This window comes from Zosterops lateralis (assembly GCF_965231275.1).
Source record: "Zosterops lateralis genome assembly, chromosome: 3".
NCBI classification, from domain to species: domain Eukaryota; kingdom Metazoa; phylum Chordata; class Aves; order Passeriformes; family Zosteropidae; genus Zosterops; species Zosterops lateralis.
The window spans coordinates 70,670,737-70,692,858 of record NC_139764.1 but is presented as its reverse complement, the minus strand read 5'-3'; the positions used below and the strand labels follow the sequence as shown (position 1 = coordinate 70,692,858).

Sequence of the window (22,122 nt, the reverse complement as noted above, 5' to 3'; positions counted from 1 at the left end):
AACAGTTGTGTATGAAAGGTTAAATCTGAGAAAATGGTAGCTAGAGTCACCATTGCAGTACCTACCTCTCAGACAAGCCACTGCCTAGTGTAGTGCTCAGCTGGACTTGGTTCCCCAGGCTCCCCATGTCATCTGTAAATAACAACTCCAACAATACATCAGGGCCATCACATCAAATAAGGCAGCACATGATCTAGATAGGAGGAAAATATAGGAAAAGAGCAAAAGCTAAGACTCATATATTTAATGCTTTTGGGACATTAAGCCAGAGAGATGGAGACACCAGCCATTCCAGTTTTCCAGCTAAAACTTTTTCAGGAAAGTTCTTCTAAAGGAGTGATGCTTTGCCACAGAGTTTCTGCTGATTACTCATTACATCCTTTCAAAGGAGTTAGCACCAAGGTGGGATTCATCACAGTTTATTTTACCCATCTAAGGGACATCTGGATTAAGCTGCCAAAGAGCTATTGGAATTCAGTGGAAGGAGAAAAGCACTTCACAATAATCACTGATTTCTGGAGGCAACAGCTATCTTGGACTGGAGCAAAACTTGTTGATAGCAATAGTTACTGGAATTGAGAAGGCCATTCTCTGATATCCTCCCATGGAGAAAGGATACACAGCACAATTATAGTTACACAGCCATAACCCTGCTCATCATCCAAAGGAAAAAGCTACTTGCAAACATTGTTTTATTGTAACTTTTAGACTAACATACAAGTAAAATTTTATGCTAAGTATATTAACTAAACAAGATCATGAAGTTGTGGGATTCACTTCCAGTGAGGTCATTCCCCAGAGACAGGGCTGTAATAACTCTATACTGCCTACATAGAATTTAGATTGAGAGAAAGTACATGAGTCTGTTCTGAATATCCCTCTGGAGAAGCCCTGCTTCAGGCTGGTTAGGAGACTAACTGCCTAAATTCAACCAGTGCTCTCCTGAAAGCGCCTCAGCCTGCATCTGATCATTACAAACTGGATCCATGAGCCTTGTTCACTGCTCCTACCACCACAGCCCTGTCCCCCTGGGAGCCATACTGTCTCCTCAGCTCTGCAGGCACTTTAGCATCTTCAATCTTCTCACATTCAAGGTAGCTCACAGGAGTATCCTGGTCCCCAAGAGGCAACTGCAGTCACAGCTCCCAGCCTGGTGTTCCCACTCCAGATCCCAGCCAGCAGATCCTCAGCACAGTTCAGCATTGTGCATCTGAGATAACTCTCTGACAGTCCATGCAAGGCACCCCCAGCACTTCTACCATCGCTGTACAGCTTCGTGTAACAAGAAGACTCTTGACAGCATCACTCATAGGGGTGCTGATTGCAAAATGCACATGTGCCAGTGAAGAACAGGCTGTGTTGCCTGGGCAAAAGAGAAAACTACAGAAAAGTTTAGGGAGCTGTCTGAACCATCATGAACATGAGCAACTTGCAAAGGCATCACAGAATTTTTCCACTGAGAGGAGCTCCTCCTGGCCCAGCAAGGAATTTATAATCTTATACTGGTTCTGTAGCTACATCCTGGAGAAATATTATTAAATTACATCTTTTTTAGCATATTAATGTACTTTGTTTACCATGCAATTTTTCCACATCTTCTTTTCATTTCAAAGAAGCAAATAAAATACTTCTGAAACATTACATTTAAAAGTTTAAACTGAGGAACTGCCAATACTTACAGTTTCTCTTAAGGTTTTGCTGAGACAGAAAAAAAAAAACATGCAGCTATCTTTATTTCTACTTTCACATCTTCTGTGGTAATCCATTCTCATTTATATGCTCACGTAATAATTGACTAGCAGAAAATTTACAGGATGCTAGCACCCATGTGTATTATAGGAAATCCATATAAATTCTGTTCTGGGAAGGGGTGTTATGATCATGTTATTCAAGAATAGGAAGAGAAAATTGAGATCTCGATCTCTGCATTTCAGTCAAAGAAGCTATTTCAGCCTCTTTTTACCATGCATCCAAATGACTATGTTCACTATTTTAAAACTCTTTAACAAGGGGAAGAATAAGGTACTTCACTCACAACCTGCATGTATGCGTTGTCTTCCCACCTCTGCAATGGATGTATGGCAAAGGTACTAACATCTAAAGTGATCTCACTTTCCTTTACCCTTTTTAAGACTGAAGTAGTGACATTTCCCTTAACGTACTTGGACACAGGTGTCGGGTGTGGTTGGCACCAAGCTTCCATATTCTTTTGTCTTACCATAATTTCCATCTTTCAGCTTAATTTCCATCTTTCATCTTTCCTTTCCCCACTCCTCCCCAGCAGTTTATTCAAGAGGTGTAACAACCACATTTGCATTTTATAAACTGGAAACTAAGTGATATAGAAGGCACAGCAAAAAACTATTTCTACAGATTATACAAAGCCCTTGACAATAGCTAATCAGTTAGTGTTCAGACACTGCTACTTAGCACACCCTGTGTATTGGCTTTCTTGATAGCTTCTCTTCCACCCCTCCCCTGCAATTGTTTGTTCTCTTTTACTGTTATGCCTTGTCATATGTCAAGATCATAAGCTCTTTACAGCAGAGATGATTTTATTATGCACATGGACGGTGCCTAGAATAATAGGGTCTTGAACCCTATTTGGAATCCTTACATGTTACTGCAATAAAGAACAATTATTATTATAATAAAATGCATTGGGTTGAGAATGGTTGGCATAGTATAAATGCATGGAAGCAGTTAGAAAGAAAGACCCTTTTTGACTGTCAGAAGCAGTAGATTTGTTCAGCCATCTTTTTTAAAATCAGTGCCTTGCTTTTTTTCCCCTTCATAATACGTAGATATAAGCTACATACTTGTTTGTATTCTGGAAACAAAGCTGGTGTTAGTTAAAGGTGGAAGGACCACATCTGGATGTGGCTAGCAGATAAGTCAAGAGAGTATGTCATTTCCTGCATTATTTTTTTTTTCTTCTGAGTTGTTCTATTGTGCCTGTGAATGGCAAAGAAAAATGCACTGTAGTCTTACATTTTCTCTCTTCCCATTTCACATTTAAATAATGCATTTCCTTTAAGTGCCTTAGCTGGAATAGAAGCATCTCTTGATAAAACTATTAGGAAAGAAAATACAAAAAAGCAACAAAGTAACCTTCAAAGCAACCATAAAAATCACAACAAAGGAATTTGAATTTAAAATATCAAAGAATCCACACTACTTTAATCGCTGAAATGGAGGGTATAGGGGAAGGAGGGGTTGCATTTCTTGTCTTGTTTTATTCCTGTGACTTAAATATCCATGTATTTCAACAATAATGTAAGAATACAACAGCTGTATTTTAAAATACACAGAGAAAAGTAAATAGGACATGTCATTTCTATTTCTTACTCTTTTAGCCATTGTCTTAGCATGACATTCAGTGTTCATCTACACTCAGAGGAGCCTGTGCATGCTTCCATTCTTTCTCAGCTATTGTGATTTGCCTCTATTTTCTTGTTTAAAATGGAGCATGCAATTTGTTACACAAGGTGATTCAAGTGCAGCATGGAAGACTGAGCACTTGGTAACCTTTGCTCAATGCCCTCTCCATGCAACGAGTAATGCAGTTCCTTCTAATTGTCACAAGAATGCAATCACATTAAAACCTCAATCTTGCTCCAAAAATCTCCCTGAATAAAAGCATATAACTTATACACTCCAATGTATCTGGCTGTCAGGCATGGATTTATTAGCTCCACCTAGGACCACTTTCCTATTCTGCTGTTTCTGTATCTTGCTTTAGCGATTAGAACTATTTTCATCATCTGCTTCTATTTTCAGCTTCGAACTCCTGTCTGACATTTATCTAAAAAGCAGGATTCTAGCAAGAAAATGTAGCTGGAGCCAGAACTCAGTTTCCTTTGGGAGCTCCGCCTCCAAAACACAATTTTTTTCCCTTGCCTACAGCATATTAATTATGTTAAACTCTCTAAAGCACTGCTGTAATGACTGTAAAAGTGTTTTCCTGGTTAAAAAGGGATAAATATGCATAGACAATAGCCTCCATGTTTTTCAGGCATTGGGAAGCCTGTAAAAATCTCCTCCTCTAGCATAATTTAATTCTTACTGGAATGCAAGTTTCATGACAGTATATAACACTCACCAGAGAGTGTTCATACCCAATATTTTGGACTTATCTAGTTTTGTGAGTAAAAAGTATTCACAAACACAGGTGTAGCTCCAAATCACTCTGTTTCCTCCTTTGGACTTACTTTATTTCTTTTTGATTAGCCACATTTTAGAATTCATCTTCAGAATCTCAGTGTGAACTGACAGCTACAGACCTTGTTTCCAGAATGCAGTACTACAAGCAAAGCATAAAATGTCGAGAGGCATGAAATAAAAACTACATTTTTAGATAAAAAAATAATCTAAAGGAAATTTGGGGGGTCATCTAGCTTGTCCTATGCCATGGCAAGTTCAGCTTCAGTGATGTCCCATCTCATATATTTTTGTCTCATCAGTTCTTAAAGATTTCCAGTTCTGCAGATCCATATCCACCCCAGAAAATCTATTGCAGTGCTTCACTACTTCAACCATTTAAAAGGTTTTTCTCAAATCCAGCCTGAATTTTCCTTGATACATGCTCATTGCTCTTCTCTCATCCACTGAGATTATTCTTCCCCCATTTGCAGCAGCCTTGAACTTACTTCACAGTTGCAGAGACACTTTTTTTTTTTTTTTTTTCTTTTTTTTTTTTTTTTTTTTTTTTTTTTTTTTTTTTTTTTTTTTTTTTTTTTTTTTTTTTTTTTTTATGGTGTACCTATGAATCACAGCATGCAAGATTAAGCTTCATAGATTGAGGCTACTTTTGTGATGCCAAACTGTAGCATTTTCTGATGGTTACCTTGCTAGCAATGACCCATTAAATCCTAGATAATGTGTCTTTGATAGGAAGGTTTTGTACTAACCAGCAGCAGCATAAACCCAGTTCCCATCCCTCTCACTTAGTAAGTTATTCTTGGGGCTAGAGGGAGGATTTCTAAAGGCATCCAATGAAACAGATCTACCAATAACATTCCATTTGTAGCCTAAAGGGCACTGGTGACTTTAGAAAACTGTGAAACTCAGAAGCAAATAATGCCACCCATTAAGTCATGAAAAATGTGCTCCCCAATCAATCCACTATGAATGAAGCACTGAACAAAGATAGTAGCAATGGAAAAGTGCCTCACTGCACCTGAAGGGGCTTTGTTACTCCTCACAGCCTCCCCAACAACATGAGAGGAATTCCATAAACTATGCCAGCACCCAGCAGGGCTGTGGGAGAGCAGAAGAGGAGCGTGATCACGCATTTTTAGGAAAGATTTCTTCACTGAAAAGATTGTCAAGCATTGGAAGGGGCTGCCAAGGGATACTAGTTGAGTCACTTTCCTGGAGCTATTTAAAGACCTAGACTTGGCATTAGAGACATGTTTTAGTGGTGGACTTGACAGTGTGGGCTAACTGTGTGACTCAATCTTTGAGGTCTTTTCCAACTCCAGACGAGGGCAGAGGACCTAGAAAAGTTAGTTTACCTTCTCAAAAAAACATTGATTTCCTAGAACATATAACAGACACTTGCAAGTTGCTTTTACTGGAATAAAGAATATATTATCTGGGGAAACGGTCAGAGATCATAAGTACCAGTCTGTTTTCAGCAGGGTTTGTTTGGGACAAGAATTTGCCATTCAGGTTCAAGATGAGGTTCATTTATAAGACCTTTATGTGACAGATCAGGACACAGAAACAGGCTGCTGTCATGACAAGAACTTTCTTCTTTTAAAATGCAGTAAAGCTTATTGCCAGCCCAAATCTCTCTCCGTCTAAGCTCAACCATACCTATACTCTGCTTACAACTGTCTTTGTGCTTAGCTATAAGGTAGATGGGGATTTTTTTCCAGAACCACTCAGCACTCTTCAGTAGAATATGTATAGATAAATTTTATTCCAAGACTACAGACAAAAAATGCAATTTCCTTTTTTTCATGGTGTATGGAGGAAGAAGGGTAGGAAACTTGATTTTGCAATGGATATGGCAGTAACTCTGTGGGAGAAATAAAAAGGTGTCAAGACAGTTGAGCAACAGGTCTAGGACTTGAAGATGGGGACCAGGAAAGACCAAGAACTCAGAGAGGTGGCAGGTTTTGAGTACCATGAATGTGAACAGATATCTGTCTCCTCCCCATTGCTAGCCTTTTATCTCACTAACCAAGCTCACTTTAGGCTCTGAGATGCTCTTTCCCAGTGTACAAGTCACTTGGGAGCTCCACCAGCACGGAGGCTGGCATCTCCACTCCATTCTCTAGAAACTAAGGGTCACCTGGCACCCCACAACAACTACCCTCCTTTGGTTCCACAGTGCCACCAATTCCCAGGCTACCTCCCACACCAGCTACTCATAAGAAAATAATATAAGCCAACCTAGAAACATGCTATTGTGCACGTGCCAAAATGAAGCCTGCATGCCACACTAGTTCCTCTTCAGCATTTAGTACAGAAGTGGTGAAGAACTTAAGTGGACCAGGTCTTGTGCTGACCCACACTGCTGGCATATCCATGTCCTGCTGAAACTTTTTTACACGTGCAGCAAGAAGTTGCCTGCTGTGACTTTGCCACCACTCAGCGAATGGAACTTGCACAGTCACTTCCATGAGGTGAAGACATAGCTGCACACATCTATTTGGCACACTTTGATCCAGAAAATAATCAGCTAAAAGTTAAAAATTATACTTTAGGATGACACAGGGCACCACTTGGAATCAGGAGAGACCTTGGACTAACTGCCGAGTAAGGTGAACACAGCTTGTCTATGGCACCTAGCTTAAATACTGTCTTCTTTTTGGTCATATGGATCTGGTTGTGGACACTGAGCTGAGAGGAATAGTCAGCTGTGTGAGCAGAAAAATGTGTGACAAGTTTAAACAATGTAAGCCTGTGTTCCAGCCTGGTCTTTGCCTCTCATAATGCAGGCACACATGAGCCTTCTCATTAATTCCAATCATTTTCAATCAGGCCACAGCAGTCTTGAGTTATGTAATTTAACTTTTAACTGCTTTAAAACTTGTTTTATAGTGCTGGAAATACTCAGCAGTATTAGTTGCTGCAATGTCTTAGCTTTTAATGTCTTTTTCTTCTTTGCCTTTTTTTTTTTTTTTTTTTTTTTTTTTTTTTTTTTTTTTTTGTGTGTGTGTGTCTGTGTGTGTAGCATTAGTTGGTTTAATTTTCTTTAACTGTCTATTGTTTGCAACAATGGAGGCAGCTTTTATACTGGCAAGAAAACATTCAACCTTTCTAGATCTCCTCTCTAATGAGAGAAAACTAGAAGGTTGTTAAGCCTGAGGATTGTCAAGTCAGGAAAAACTTTTACTGCCTTACCTTAAATGGCAGCAGAGAAGCTGTGCTGTGCTGACAAAATGTCTTTGAAGTTGACCTAAGGTTGTAAGCCATACTCTTCAGATAAGAAGAAAAAGCAGATTCTGGACCCCATTGGTTTACCTGTGAAAAAGCCTCAGCCTGGGCAGTCTTATGGGGCACCTATATGCCGGTGGCCTTGGGTCAGCACAGGGCCTGGTCCCCCTGAGTCCAGCTTAACCTCTATTTTACCTGCTTAAGGGGAAGTGATATGGCACACCACCCTCATTTTGACATTTGCAAAAAGCCACCTTTCCAGATGGGTTTATATAAGTTTTGTCTCACAACTAATTAATTGAAACCTTTTAATGGAAATCTCATTGATCTTTTACCTCTGTTTTTGTTTAGTTGGTTTGGTTTCATGCTCATTAATTCAATGCACTTTCTTAAGTCTTGAATGCAAACTTTGCATTGGATACACAGGGGTAAATGATAGGCAATAAGCAATTTTCATCCATCAATACCACTTAGAAAAGTCTTCATTTTCCTCAGAGAAAACCCGTGTTTGCAACAAACCATTGGTGTACCTTCAGCAACAAGAAAATTGGTACAAGCACACAGTACTCCACAGCTCTACACTGGTTAGAAAAAATGAGTAAAGAAGACAATAAATGCATAGTACAACTGCGAAGTTCAGGAGTAACAAACAAGACCATTAATCTACCTTCCTTTCTTATTTTATTCCATTAACATCTCTTCCATCTCTACACAAAGCTCCCAGGACAAGACATTATAAATTTGTTTGTGAAAGCAGCTCTATCTGAAGGCTAAAGATGTCAGAACTTAATATTCCCTATTTACCATTGATAATGATTATAAACAATACTGATGCTGCTTGGAATAGTCCATGCTTCTCCATACACAGAAATAGTAATGTGAAAGTACTTTCCTCTCAGAACTAAAGAAAATATTATTCACTGAAAAAGACATGAAACCTGAGAGCTGTGTGAAGAATTTGAATTCAAATTAAAGATATAGCTCAAACTTAATCACTAGTTGGACACCACAGTCCCTTGCAGTGACATGTTACATTGGAAAGTAAAGCAATTGACTGGGGCAAAAAAAATTTAGAATTTGGATATAGTAATCAGGCTAAATTTCAGTTGCAATTTTGCTTCAGATAGACAATGCATTATTCTGAATGCACTTATTAATGCTGGGGTGTTTTAAGCATTTTATGTTGAAGGTAAAGTTAAAAAGCTTAGATTTAATCTTTGTAAATGGAAAATTTGCTAGGTATAGCTAGGTCTAGCTGTATCAGGCTGATCAAAAAGCACAAGCACACATCTTGTAAGAGGCATCTAAATTTGTGTATGCCATAGCTGTATAAATAAGAACATGGTAAATACTTTTTTACTTTTTTTCTAGTTCAATAAATATTCTTCTTAAATGGATCTGAATAGAGTTGCATTATTATTTGAATACTCAATGGTATTGAATGTCATTACTCATCTTGCTCCCAGTAAAAGCACTGAACTCCTGAGAAGAGGTAGACACTCCTTGCAGATGAAATAAGGAGCTGCATCAAAAAGAATCATGAGTCTAAAGTGATTGTTAGGGGGTTGGTATTTTGCATAGTGACTGTGTAATATTTTTTCCTCATGAACATCTATTCTACCAGAAATTAACTTCTCCACAGAAGTCTGAAAAACATTTTTGAGTTATGATTACTTCAGATCTTGTATTGTTGGTACCTTTGAAAATTCTAATAGTTGCATTTTCTAGCTGTGCAAAAAAAATGGAAGTGTCTGACACTCCACGGAACACTAGGGAACCTCAGTGAAAATAAGGCTTTCTGCAGGAAACAGGATTCACTGTGTTGTGTTTCCTTCTTTGTTTTCCTTTCATTGCCATAAATTCTAAGTACAAAATACAGCAGGTGCCACTAAGGAGTCTTTATACCACCACAAGACTTAGAATAACATTCATAACATTTGGAGACATTAAAGGTGCTAAAAAAATTAAAATGCACAAATATATAACAGCAGCTTAGTTTTCTGTAATATAGAAAAAAGTTTTGTTGTTATTTTGTTGTAGGACTACCATGTTCACGAAATGAGACTAAACCAGAGTCACTGGTGGGCCACATAGACACTAGTCAACATTGCTACCTGGTGAGGCTACAAAGCCAAATTATTGGAAGGGTTTTAAAGACTTCACAGGTGTCTGCACCTAGGATAAATATTTTAAAGCTAATTCACCTGTGTCTAAATGTTTTATTATTGACTATACTATGGACAATCTCTTCAGATGTGTTTTGGAGACTGTACTGAGTTTCTGAGTCTTGGAAGAAGACACATGGATATTGAGTATCCATGCATCAAAGAGCCAAAATATATTAATGTTAACATTCCTTCCTTCATGTCTACTGCCCTCCTCCTCACGTTTCTTTGATAATTTTCCCAGGAGGTTCTTAAACAAATCTGGCATCTTGACTGTTGAATTACACATAGAAAACCCCTTACCATCGCTTTCCTTGGCTTGGGACCACTTTGGCAAGAGATGATGGATGCTATCACACCTGCTGCAGAATAGAAAGAGATGGGCAATGCCAAAATCCTTACTCCAGGCATTGCCCATCACAGTACAAATCTTTACGCTCCATTTAGGGCTTTTTCATACAACATCTTGCTAGTCTTTTCCAAAGCCATTTCCAGACCTTTTCTACATGGCCTCTTTCCAAGCATGCATAAGAAACAGACTTTATTTTCCTGAGGGCTTCAGCTCCTGCCTCTTTCAGGAACATTCTATAAAGAGATGCTTCCAATTATGCAAATACTGGTTAGATGAGAAAATGCCAGCAGATGGTGCTCAAGAATATGCAGCAATGCTCTTGTACCCATTAAATGGCTTCTATGTACATTAAATGGCTGTACTTTATGTACAACCTTCAGTCTCAAGAGCCATACCCTTATGCTACTCCCGCTTTGGGTTGATCTAGAAACAGGCGTACGCAGCAAACACAGTTCAGCTCTCTAAAAGGGCTCCTTCAGTATCCAAACACCCTATGTCCAGGCATAACAAAGGAATTCAGAATTTCCACCGGAGTAAATGGTAATTTTCTTTAAAATTATTAATCTAAAACTCTTTGGGGTTGAATATTTTTTGAGCAGAGAGGAATTTGGCGGTTCAGAAAGTATGAATTAATTCAATCTCAGCAGTTCCTATCTCCATATCAGGGAGACATTTCTGGCTTCCTACAGTTTCAGTATTATGTTAAATACCATACCAAGTAGATGTAAATATTCTGAAGGGCAAAACTTGGTAAAGAGCAGGAGATTTCACATTTTTCCTCCTGGTGCCCTTCACACACATAAACACCTGGGTGTGTGGCTACACAGACTGTTATCTTTTGAAACTAATAAAAGGCAGCCACTGAGAAAATGTACTAACATCCATCAAAGGCAGAGCTGTTCAAGATCTGTGAAGCTCACCATGAGCTATGATACACAGTGAAGAAAAATTCACACAGCAGAACTCAGGAACCATATAATCTAGCATGTGAAAGCTGCAAGCTCCAGATTTTGAACAAAATAGTATTTCACAGGGAAAGGCTGAACATTTCTTAAAAAGGAAAAAAAGTCACAGAACCTAATAGCATCAGTCAGGCTAAAAAAATGGGAAGGACAAACATGTCATGCAGTAAATTATTTGCCTTTTTTTTGTCTCTGTAGTGGAATTTAAAGGCAACACAGTCAGCAGGCCTAGACCACAAAACAAACAGTAAACCAGTAACAGAGTGAAAGAACAAACCCATGTTGATTGACTGGCATTAGTAATTTATCACATTTTGTTACTGGATACTACCTTTGCACTATGCCTTAGGCATCAGCCGATGTCATATTTCCAGGCTGCAGGGTTCCTTGTGCAGTTAGGAGCTGGAAATTATAGGAAACAAGGACCAACACTAAGTGATGGCACTCCATGGCAATCTAAAAGAGTTTGTCATTAAGTGTCTTAGAAGAGAGAAGAAAAGCCAAGTCTCTTGCATATTAGCTTCTGGAATTTATAAAAATTATTCCTTTGGACATCAATCATAAGGTATAACTGCTCTACAGCAGTCTTCGGAAATCAAACAGATGGACAGGTCCCTGCTGATGCCTGGCTCCCTACAGAGCACTGTAGGCTCATTTAACCCCTATCAGTACCAATCTTACTGGAGCTCTCATGTCTCTAGTTCAGTCCTTTTTCCAATCCTGAACATAATAGCAAAGTTGTATGAAGATCTTGAACAGCATTTACTTTTGATTAGATTTCCATTTCAGCAAGAGACGAGTTGCTGATGCTCCTAGACTCTCTCCAGGGTAAAACAAACACCCAGAGGACCTTCTCTGGTGGTATGTCTTATACACCTACTTTTCTAAGCCAGAATGATGAACCAGATCAAGCCACAAAAACAAGACTTTTGACATGTAAGTGCAAATGTTATAAATGACAGCTGTGCTCTCAAGTGCAAGCTTGAACAGCTATACAGTCATTTTCTTTTGCATTGGGTGTTAACAGCCGCAGAAAATATCCCACAAATTCTAGTGGTACCATAAATCTGCAAAAATGTATCGTCACAAGACTTTCCCTGCAACTACCTGGGTGTTGTGGTTTAGGTTTGCTTTCCTGGGTTTCAGCACCATTTATGCGGTGGTTTTACATTTGCCAAATTTGTTTGCTAACTAAGAGATAGGATTTGGGGAGAAAAAGGCAAAAGCAGGCTCAACTCAGAAGCAAAAAAGCCCAGATAGATTTTATTAACACATACTAAGAAAAATAAAAGCCAAAAAAAAAAAAAAAAAAAAAAAAAAAAAAAAAAACCAACCACCACAAATTAATTTCTAAAACCAACCCTCTCACTACAAACTGTTCATTTTCTACAAACAATGTAAAGAGGCAAAACTCAGAACTCCAGGTCAGTGCCACTTATAAGAGTCTTTCATTCAGTCTTTGAGAGAGAGAAGTCATTCCTGTGGTTTGCTAACTTTCACACAAGAGTAGCCTGCCCAAAGAATCTGCATCTGTGGGACTTCTCATATCACGTAGCCTATCTCATGACTACCTATGGGCCATGGATTTCACAAATTGGGCTGGTACCTTTTAAAAATGAGCTGATTCAAAAAAATAAAGGCTCTTTTTCAACTCAGGGAACAGAGATGGTCTTCTCACTTCTTCACTGGCAGAGGGCTTCTCATCTCTCTCTGTTCAACTTCTCATGGGGGCACAAAAATATTCACTCAGTTCATCACAGATACCTTTGCTCAAATCCACAAATCATCTCCCCAGTTTATATTGTCCACCATTTAAAAGATTATCCTGTTACCAAAATCCAGAGGAGATTTTCAGCCTAGAACCAAGGCAACTCATCATCTCCATCGCTTAAAAAAAGTCACTTTTCCTTTACTGACTTTGAAATCTCCATATTGTCCCTCCACATGTCTCCAGCCTGGCCTTTTCTTTCAGCTCTGAGAAGCGTTAGGGTTTAAAGTCTCAATCTGTGTCAGGAAGAGTCAAAGCTTGCCCAGGCTGGCGGTGGACAGGTGATCTCTGCCGCGGCAGCTGCAAATGTTTCAAAGCCATGAAGGTGAGGGGGGGAGGCTGATGGACACCTTGTCTTCCACTCCTCGATCTGATGGCACCAGCCGCTTGCAGCTGCTCTGTAAGGCCCAGCATAGAGTGGTGGAGGGAGAGATCCCATCCTCCCCCTGTGCCAGGGGTGCCAACAGCCAAGGGGACCAGGGCACGGTCCTGCCACGACCGGCCCTGATCCCCATCGGTGCCCCAGACACGCCGAGCTGCAGCCCTGTCTCCTCTGCAGGCAGCGACTCCCACAGCCCTGGCCAGCTCCAGCCACCCTGGGGCAGCCAGGCCCTAAGCTGGGCTCTCCTCAGCTGCCCATGTCTGCCGGACGGGGGGAAAAGAGGAAGTCTCCAACCCAGCTTCAGCTTTTATATGGGTATTACCAAAAGTCTCCTTCCGTTTTCCGAATGGTCGGAACTGCATGTCAGTACAAAACCTGCCCCCCATAGGTCCCTGTCCTTTCTATAGAATTCTAAGGTCCTAGCAGGGAGATCCTGTTTCAACCCATGACACTGGGGAACCAAATGAGGTGTTGCACAAGATGTTTTTGACTCTTTTCTCTATCATGGTACCCTACACTCACAGAATGTCATAAAGTCCTTTGTACTACGTAATTTCATCATTATTGATAAAACCACAAGTCGACTTACAAACCCTCTTACAAACCTCAGTGGCCTTAGCAGGGGAGCTTTCTGTTCTACCCATTCCCTGCACCACAGAAAGGAATCTGTCTGGGCCACCACTGTGTGCACAGTAAGAACTGCTGCTGCTATGTGGGAAACAATATATTACTCTCCCGCCCCATGGTGATGATATAACAGAATAGATACGTTTTCAGTCCTGCCATAAGCTCCAGTCCAGCAAGAGCAGGTGATGTCTCCTAAACACCTATGTATTTTGTAGAGCTCAGATCCTTTGGGTCTAGACAGGGAAGTTAACATTTCACAGTGCCTCATGAAAAACAAACCTAAGTTGCCTTCCCAGCTTTAGGCACTAAAGCTGGACTCTGAGCATCTAAGAGGTACTGTACAAGCAAATGACCCTCAAGTTCTCCCTGCCTCCAAGGATGAGCTCACCTTAGCTTCTGTGTGTGCTGACGAACCACCCACAATAAACACATGGTGAGCAGGAGACAGCTGTAAATTAAAGCCTTCTGTGCCATCGTAGCAACTGAGCACTCCCTGGACCACATTCTCTTGACTGTCTACATGGCTCCCACCATCATCTACTGTCGCCCTGAATTTCTTGCCTGTGAAATTTTGTGCCTTTGCAGCAGCTTTCTCACGCTGCTTCACATAAACAATATTGTATTCTTAGAACTTTATCTATGTGTTTACATATTTCTTCTCTAGGAGGAGGAATGTGATTGATGGTCAAGTCCACCAATGATGTTCATAAGGTGGTGACCCTTTTGGCCAATCTTTGGCCTTCTGTACAAAATGTATATAAGGATGGAGTCAGACATTAAAATATATTCATAGCTGCTTGACCTGCTGTGGCCTGCGTGTCTTTTGTGTGTCCGACATAGCGACAATCTACAAAGTCTGAGGAAGGTTCATCTTTACAACCACAACATGCAACAGATGCTAAACACAGATAAAAAAGAAATTAGTAAGCAAAAGGAGGTTTTTCTTTCTGTGTGTCTCCTATTGTTTCTGGGTGATAGACAAGCCAAATTTTCATTAAATGGGTAAGCTATGAAAGAGCAAGAAATACACTTGGGATGGAAGTAGATAGTCACAACATCAGTAATTTAACAGTGATTTGAAAAGCCAAGGAATTATCCCTACAAGTGTAGAAATAAAACTCTTCATTTAAATAAAATCTGCCCTCCTACTAAAGAGGAAATGAAGCAGAAGCAAAGATAAAAGATTCACAGGAAAGTTGAGAGTGAAGCATAAAACCTGATGGACAGAAAAAGCACATACACATCCATCCAGCACTGAAGAGGTCGGGGAGAGTGTACGACTCCATTAACATCAAAGTCATTAGATAAGAGTTTGGTACATTATCATAGAGAACAGCAGACAATGAGTTATTGTATTCCCATGTACTTCATTCCATACTTTTCTGATAAATTCAAATTAAATATACTCTAAATGCATTGCTGAACAGAAATTAGTCCATTTAAAATTTAAAATTATAGACACTCCTATCCAATTTGATTTGTAATTTCCTTGTGCTTTTTATTCTGAAAAATTGTGTGTAGAATGTCTTCTGATATACTCCCCTTGAGAAGCCAATCTGAGGAATGTGACTTTTTGTTCTCTGATGGTTGTGCCATCTCTCTCTTTTTAATTGTTGACTCTCATACTAGGCTGCTGCAAAAGTATTGCTAAAACAGTGGTCTAGTTTACAAAACTGAGAAAGCTGTACTGTAGCCTAGTGAATATTCTCATATGGAACTGAATAGAGGCAAACTAGAGCACCTGATAAAGCTCTTTAGCATTCTGAACTCCTAACTCCATCCTCCAGCACAAAAGTACATGTTTTTCTCTTACATTAATGAATTTTTGTGGCAGCAATATGGTAGCTCCAGGTGGTGTGGTTATCGTGAGATAATCACTCCCTTCGAGGATGCCTGTTAGCACCCCAGAGGTGATGAAAACCAGGCCCTCTCTTGTGCCTTATTGCTTCCATACGTGCTGATGGCAGCAACTAGAAAGAATTGTGAAACATGAAGAGCATGCAGAATTAATCTGCACTGTCCATTTGTTAATTATAAAGGCTATGAGCACTGCCAGTGAGCACCATCTACACTTTTACACTGTCATCATAATTAAAAAGTTTTAGTGTGTGGTTTTGTGTTGCAACAACATCGATCAAAGTCCATTTCTTGACATGTGCAGCAGAAGCAATATGTTCCGCATAGGTTATTTCTGGAATTGTATTATTTACTGTAATAGAGCCCTGCCATGCTACCTCTATAGCACCAAATGTACCTGCCATGTCTGCAGAGACTTATTCCATTTCCTGGCTCAGACTCTCTCAAGCATGCACCAAATGGACTTGTTGGGAAAAAAAAAAAAAAAAAAAAAAAAAAAAAAAAAAAAAAAAAAAAAAAAAAAAAAAAAAAAAAAAAAGGTCAAATTTATATCATATTGTGTAGAAGGATTTTTTCCATCTTATACACCACAAGACTGATTTTTGCCTCTGCCCTCTCCTCTGCATATCCATGAATTTGCTGCTGGGAGTAAGGTAACCCTTCCTACAATAGGTGGATCAGAAAAATAACGGTAACAAGAATTCAGAACTAATGGAAACGCTACATAAAGTAATACTCCAAGTGCAAAACTAAAGAGTAGAAGGGGAAGATGATGGCTTGGTTGACATATGCAGTGCAAAGCAGGTGTCACAAGGTAAGGCCACTGTAAAACAGTCTATAGAGTCGGCAGTTACTGCTCACTTGAGCTGCAGACACAGGGAACTGCCAGACAGCACTAAGGTAAGAGCAGCCACATTTCTTCACTGTCACCTGCAATACGTTTTCTCAAGAAAGACAGCCCAGAAGCTTTTCCACCAAAGTAGAAGGAACTCATAGAATCTTGGACTCCCAAAGAGTTAACGGTTTATAAAACAAATATCAGGAATGGAGGACAAAAAAAAAAAAAAAAAAAACCTCCCCTCCAAAAAAAAATAAAAGTAACATTTCTTCCCCTACAAAACTACAGCAGTAAAGAACATGTGTGGAGAGAGGGAAAGGAGTGGGAAGTTTAATACCCACTTTACATAAATGCCCCACTTGTTTACTCTTCGTAAAAATGTAGATGAGATGTCTGCTCTTCATGTTTTAGTGTCTATCAAATGATGCTTTTTTGGCACCTTGCTGTTTGCAGAAGAAAAACAAGAGAAAAGCTGAAAAACAGCAGTGCCTTGATAAAAACACCTTTCTTGCTTTTGATTTTCTATTCAGCTTGTATAAGTGTCATAAAGTAGGAAAGAGAAAACAGGTCATCTTTGAGGTTAGCTAAAAGAAAAGACAGCCTGAGCAGGGAACTTGACAAAAAGTGGATAGTATCCCTAAGTGACACTAGGTACCTATCATGGATGGAGCACTAGTTTTTGCTGTTCATGGGAGAAAATAACATTTTCAGAATTTGATTTCCTTCCCAGAATTTAACTAACTGTACAGAATTAACACACTACCCTGGTGTATTGCAGAAATCATTCACAGTTACAGCCTGGTGCACAATGTTCTATTATAAAAGCAGGTAAATAGGCCAGTTTCAAAATATATAGCAGAATCTCATTCTGGCCTTATTCATGCCATGAAACATCTCTCAGAAATGAGTATGTGGCTCTCAGTGTGACTCCACTTCTCTAGGTATAACTTGGCATGTGCTGTCTTTCAGTTGTACAGTGGTGTTTTTGGATGGTGGGGACTGTAATGTATATCTGGAATACAGGAACATGTGGCATTCATCTATGAACCAATCTACTGGTTGCCAAAGGACAGAGGTACTGTTAAGCTCATTAAAGGGTATTAAAAATGTGCAATGCTAGATGAAGACTTCAGTACAATAAGAAGGAATGCAGGGGATGTACCTCTTTGGACTGTTGACAGCCAGATCAGACAGTTCAGAAACATATGCTTGTGGTGGTGCTTGAATTCAATTCCAATTGGGTTTTTACTGCTCCAGTTTGGTTTTATAATTTGTGTTTTATAATTTTGTAATTATTACTATTGTTTAAGATGGCCTCTCCTTCCCTCTCCTTCTCCCCTTCTCTCCTTCTCTCCTTCCCTCAGACTTTCCCGCCAAAACCTTGGTTGTCTTGGTAACCCTATCCCATAATAGTTGTTTACCACTTTTCTGTTAAGTGTCAATCTTTAAGTTATATAACTTCCCCACCCCCTCATCATGTATTCCTCCTCCCCAAGTTACTTATTATTGGTTCAAAAGTTGTGCATTCCCTCATTATACGTTGGCAAAAGGTTGTGATTGGTCCCACGCAATCCCACCCCTGTAACCCACTCAATAAAGAGCCGTGGCATTCCGAGGTCAGCGTCTCTCTCCGGAGCGCTGCCTTGGGACCACGCACCCCTTGGTTGCACACCCTGAGAGTCCCGCCTTTCTATTCTGCGCACTATCCGCACCGTTGTCGAGTTTGCCCACGCCTCTGGCAAAGTGGCCCCTGGATGTAGTGGCGGCAGGGCTGGCCAGAACTGCACCCATTGGAAAGCCGAACCACTGCATATGCTCACCTGGAAATCTCACCTGTGTTAAATATATATATATATATATATATGTATATTTATTTTCAGAAAAGTAGTTAAATGCATAGCTACATACTTCCAGTGATTCAGAAATACACTGACTTTAAACACCAGTGGACAAGAAATAAGATCAGAATACCAGAGATTTGTCTGGTTTCTCAGGAAAGTAGGATAAATAACATGACAAAAAGCAAGTCAAAATCAGGATTGTTGAGACCCAAGCCAGGTCACTTAACTAATGTCATGTTTTTTTCCCAGAACATGAGCCCAGTTAACATAGAAACTAAAACAACCTTTTATTTTGAGACCTCAAATTAACTGTCTTGCTCTACATCTTTACATTGAAAATTACATACTTTTCTCCAACACTTTCAGAAGTTTTGACCAAACCTGGGTGTCCACTGAAACTTCATCTCTCTAGCAATTACACAAAAAAAGGGCATGTGAAGTTCAAGTAGTGGTTTTTACTAAGAAGGATGTAATCTTAACATTTCTTGAAACCTGTTTAAAATTGCTTTAACAGTATTCTCAAACTCTTATTTATTTTGCTTAAGATTTTCTTTTTGTAGCCAATCCTCTTTATGTTACAATATTTCATTAGCCTCATTTTCAAGTTGCTAAAGGTTAAGGATTAGATCAAGGAGTTCTGTTGTCTGTCCATGTCAATAAATACCCTTTCCTTTCACCTAACATATAAAGCCAATGCTGCCTGCACTTCCACAAGACTGAATCTCAGATTCAGCTACTTGTCTTAAATTTAAAACACTACTCCTGTGGGATTGTGGGATAATTTTTAAGGTTTTATAACTGTATTTCAGCACCATTTTGGTTTACACAAAGGGAAAAATGCAAATCTTAAGTGTTTTAAATTTAATTTATAAGGAGCAGAACCTAATATGTTTTAAAATCTTCTTAGCTTTCTCTTTTTTAATGCCATTTATCTCTGTTAAGTTAAACTCCTCTCAGGAGGTGGGATTTCTAAATACCACATCTTAGAAGATGAGATATTTTGGGAGGCAAGTATAGTCACATCCATGATAGGTTTCTAATGGCAATAGCATGAAAGTTGAACAGTCCACTGTCAGCAATGCCAGTGACTGCATCTGAAGAGTAAAAAATCCTTAACAAGAATGAGAGGAAGAATTTTAAAGGAAAGGTGGGGTGGAGGAAGAAAGAGAGCAAGAAGAGAAGAAAGGGAGGGGGAGAGAAAAAGAGAGAATAAAATAGAAGAGGAAGGAAGGAAGGAAGGAAGGGAGGGAGGGAGGGAGGGAGGGAGGGAGGGAGGGAGGGAGGGAGGAAGGAAGGAAGGAAGGAAGGAAGGAAGGAAGGAAGGAAGGAAGGAAGGAAGGAAGGAAGGAAGGAAGGAAGGAAGGAAGGAAGGAAGGAAGGAAGGAAGGAAGGAAGGAAGGAAGGAAGGAAGGAAGGAAGGAAGGAAGGAAGGAAGGAAGGAAGGAAGGAAGGAAGGAAGGAAGGAAGGAAGGAAGGAAGGAAGGAAGGAAGGAAGGAAGGAAGGAAGGAAGGAAGGAAGGAAGGAAAACTGCAGTGTACTGAAAAGTAAGTAACTGTAGGGATTGGATGGCTTTAAGAGCCAGTGTAATATCTCAGGTATCTCACTCAGTGATACTTGAGTAGTTACAGACCATAATTCAGCCTGACAACTTTTCAAAGCCATGTATGAAATTCCCCTTTGTAGTTCAGTGTCCATCCTTTTAGGAGTCAGCATCTCCCCAGTCAGTGAGGTCTGTGTAGAGAAGCAGTAAACTGGTCATACAACTCCTTACCCTTCTCATTAGTTACCAGAGCTGATAGAGGGAATCAGAACTGTTAATTTTGCCTTCTAGGTGCAATCTATAATCAATTGGAGGTTGAGGGAGAGAGAAAGGGAAGGACAGATTATCTTCACTATATGAATCTTTCAGCCCCCCAGCTGGAGCAGAGCAGTACAAACATCTGATTTTACTTGAGGACAAGAGAGAGGAATAAATTAATAGCTGCCTCCAGTGCAGATCTCAAGGCAAAAATGTTTATTCTTCTGCTTTTGGACAATCCTTCCTTACCTCCTGCTGCTCTTTCAATTTTTTCACTTTCTCTCCCTTTACTTCATCCCAACAGACGGTCTGACCCTTCAAAGGGTTTAGAAAACTGAATTAGTTCATGTAAACATTTTCTGTTGATGCTAAAGAAATTATTACTCATGAAAATGATAGGGAAAATGGTCAACTTTTAACAATCTCACCAGGAACACATGATGATTTTTAACACAGATACCAGCCTTCAACCTCCTTTCTCCCACCGTCTTGTGAATTTCCCTTATTATCTTGTGCAAAGGATTTTTTTTTCAGGTGAACAAACTGGTGTCTAATTGCCTGTACTTGGTATCTCATTACCCTGACTCCAAGAAAGCATAGAAAACTCCACTTTTCAAATATCTTGTGAATTGTTTTGTCCAAGACAAAGTCTGTCTTTTGGCTGATAATAGAAAGGACTTCAGACAGGAATTCTCCAAGCTAGACATCTTGACCAGGGTTCAGTTGCACAAACAGATATCAAGAATCATGTTAGGCATTGTAGGGGATCCTGCTTATCCTCTGGCCAGGTCAACATGGGTCTACCTTAACTGCATGCTCTAGAAAGCCATCTTATGGGGGAGGTCTCAGAGACCCTAAAGTGTCTGAAATCTCTCTGTCTAGGTCAAAGGAACCTAGTATGCATGTGTGTAGGTGTATGCATGTATAAATATGTTTGATTTCAGTGCTAAATCTTGAGCTATCTTAGGCTATGTTTAAAGAAAGAAACTCTGAAGTCCTGATTCTCTTGTAGAAACGTGACTGAATTTTTTGTGTCTTACCTCTGGCTCATATATTCAGCTTTTCCTTATGTGAAAAGGAGCTAATGTGAGTTACTGGTCTTGTCCTTATGTGGCTTTGGGACATAAACCCAGAGCAGATGGAATTGTCACACGAGCTAGAAGCCTGGTACATATTCCCATTCTGCATTTGGTACAACCAGCACAGCTTATGTTCATTCAGTTACCACAGTGGAAAACTTAACAAGAGGGCCAGAGCTTCACCACTTCACAGTGAATCAGCCTTATTATGTCCTAGTATTTTGTATCTGCCTAAAGAATTATCTTCCTTAGTTCCATAACCTCTCTCTGAAGGTGAGGATAACTCACTCAAGGTTCTTGTTAATAGATCCTTTGAAGGTAAATTAGAGTGAAAGGACACTGAATGATTGGTGTTTATAAATACATATATATTTATATTGCTGTATATATCAGAACTATTTGGATGCAATGTAGCCATTTTGGTTGTTCTTATCTATAGTAATATCGCTAAAGAAAATGCTAAAGGGAAAAGAAAGAAAGAAAGAAAGAAAGAAAGAAAGAAAGAAAGAAAGAAAGAAAGAAAGAAAGAAAGAAAGAAAGAAAGAAAGAAAGAAAGAAAGAAAGAAAGAAAGAAAGAAAGAAAGAAAGAAAGAAAGAAAGAAAGAAAGAAAGAAAGAAAGAAAGAAAGAAAGAAAGAAAGAAAGAAAGAAAGAAAGAAAGAAAGAAAGAAAGAAAAAGGAAAGATCTCACTCCTACCTGGATGCAGCAATGAGAATTTTTTGTTGCAATTTTGATGTCTGTTGGTCAAAGTGATGGTCACAGTCATGATCCACGGGGGGTGGGGGAAAGGCCCTACAACATAGAGTTCAATGGGTTAATATATGTTCAGGTTTACATGAGAATGTCCAAGCATCTTCCCTGCAGAGGGGAATAAATGAATCATTTATACCTTAATTCTATAATTACATGATAGAAGAACACGGCTTCCAAAGTTTGTAGATTAAAAATGTGTCAACTTTTTACTCTGCTTTCATGGCAGTGTTTTTTACCAAGTCCCACTAAACAAATGTTGTTTATGCCTATCAACAGGACATGATTTCACAGAGCCATTAAATTTCATGTC

The 22,122-nt window shown here is 39.5% G+C and overlaps 1 long non-coding RNA gene across 1 annotated transcript in view; it reads right to left on the bottom strand.

Annotated features, from left to right (window-relative positions):
• The window catches only part of LOC310907991, a 249,577-nt gene extending 233,350 nt beyond the window's left edge, over positions 1-16,227 (bottom strand). The window contains exon 1 of the long non-coding RNA XR_014589757.1: positions 15,967-16,227. This is a non-coding gene — a long non-coding RNA (uncharacterized lncRNA). The remainder of the gene's footprint in view (positions 1-15,966) is intronic.
• Positions 16,228-22,122: the final 5,895 nt, after the last annotated feature.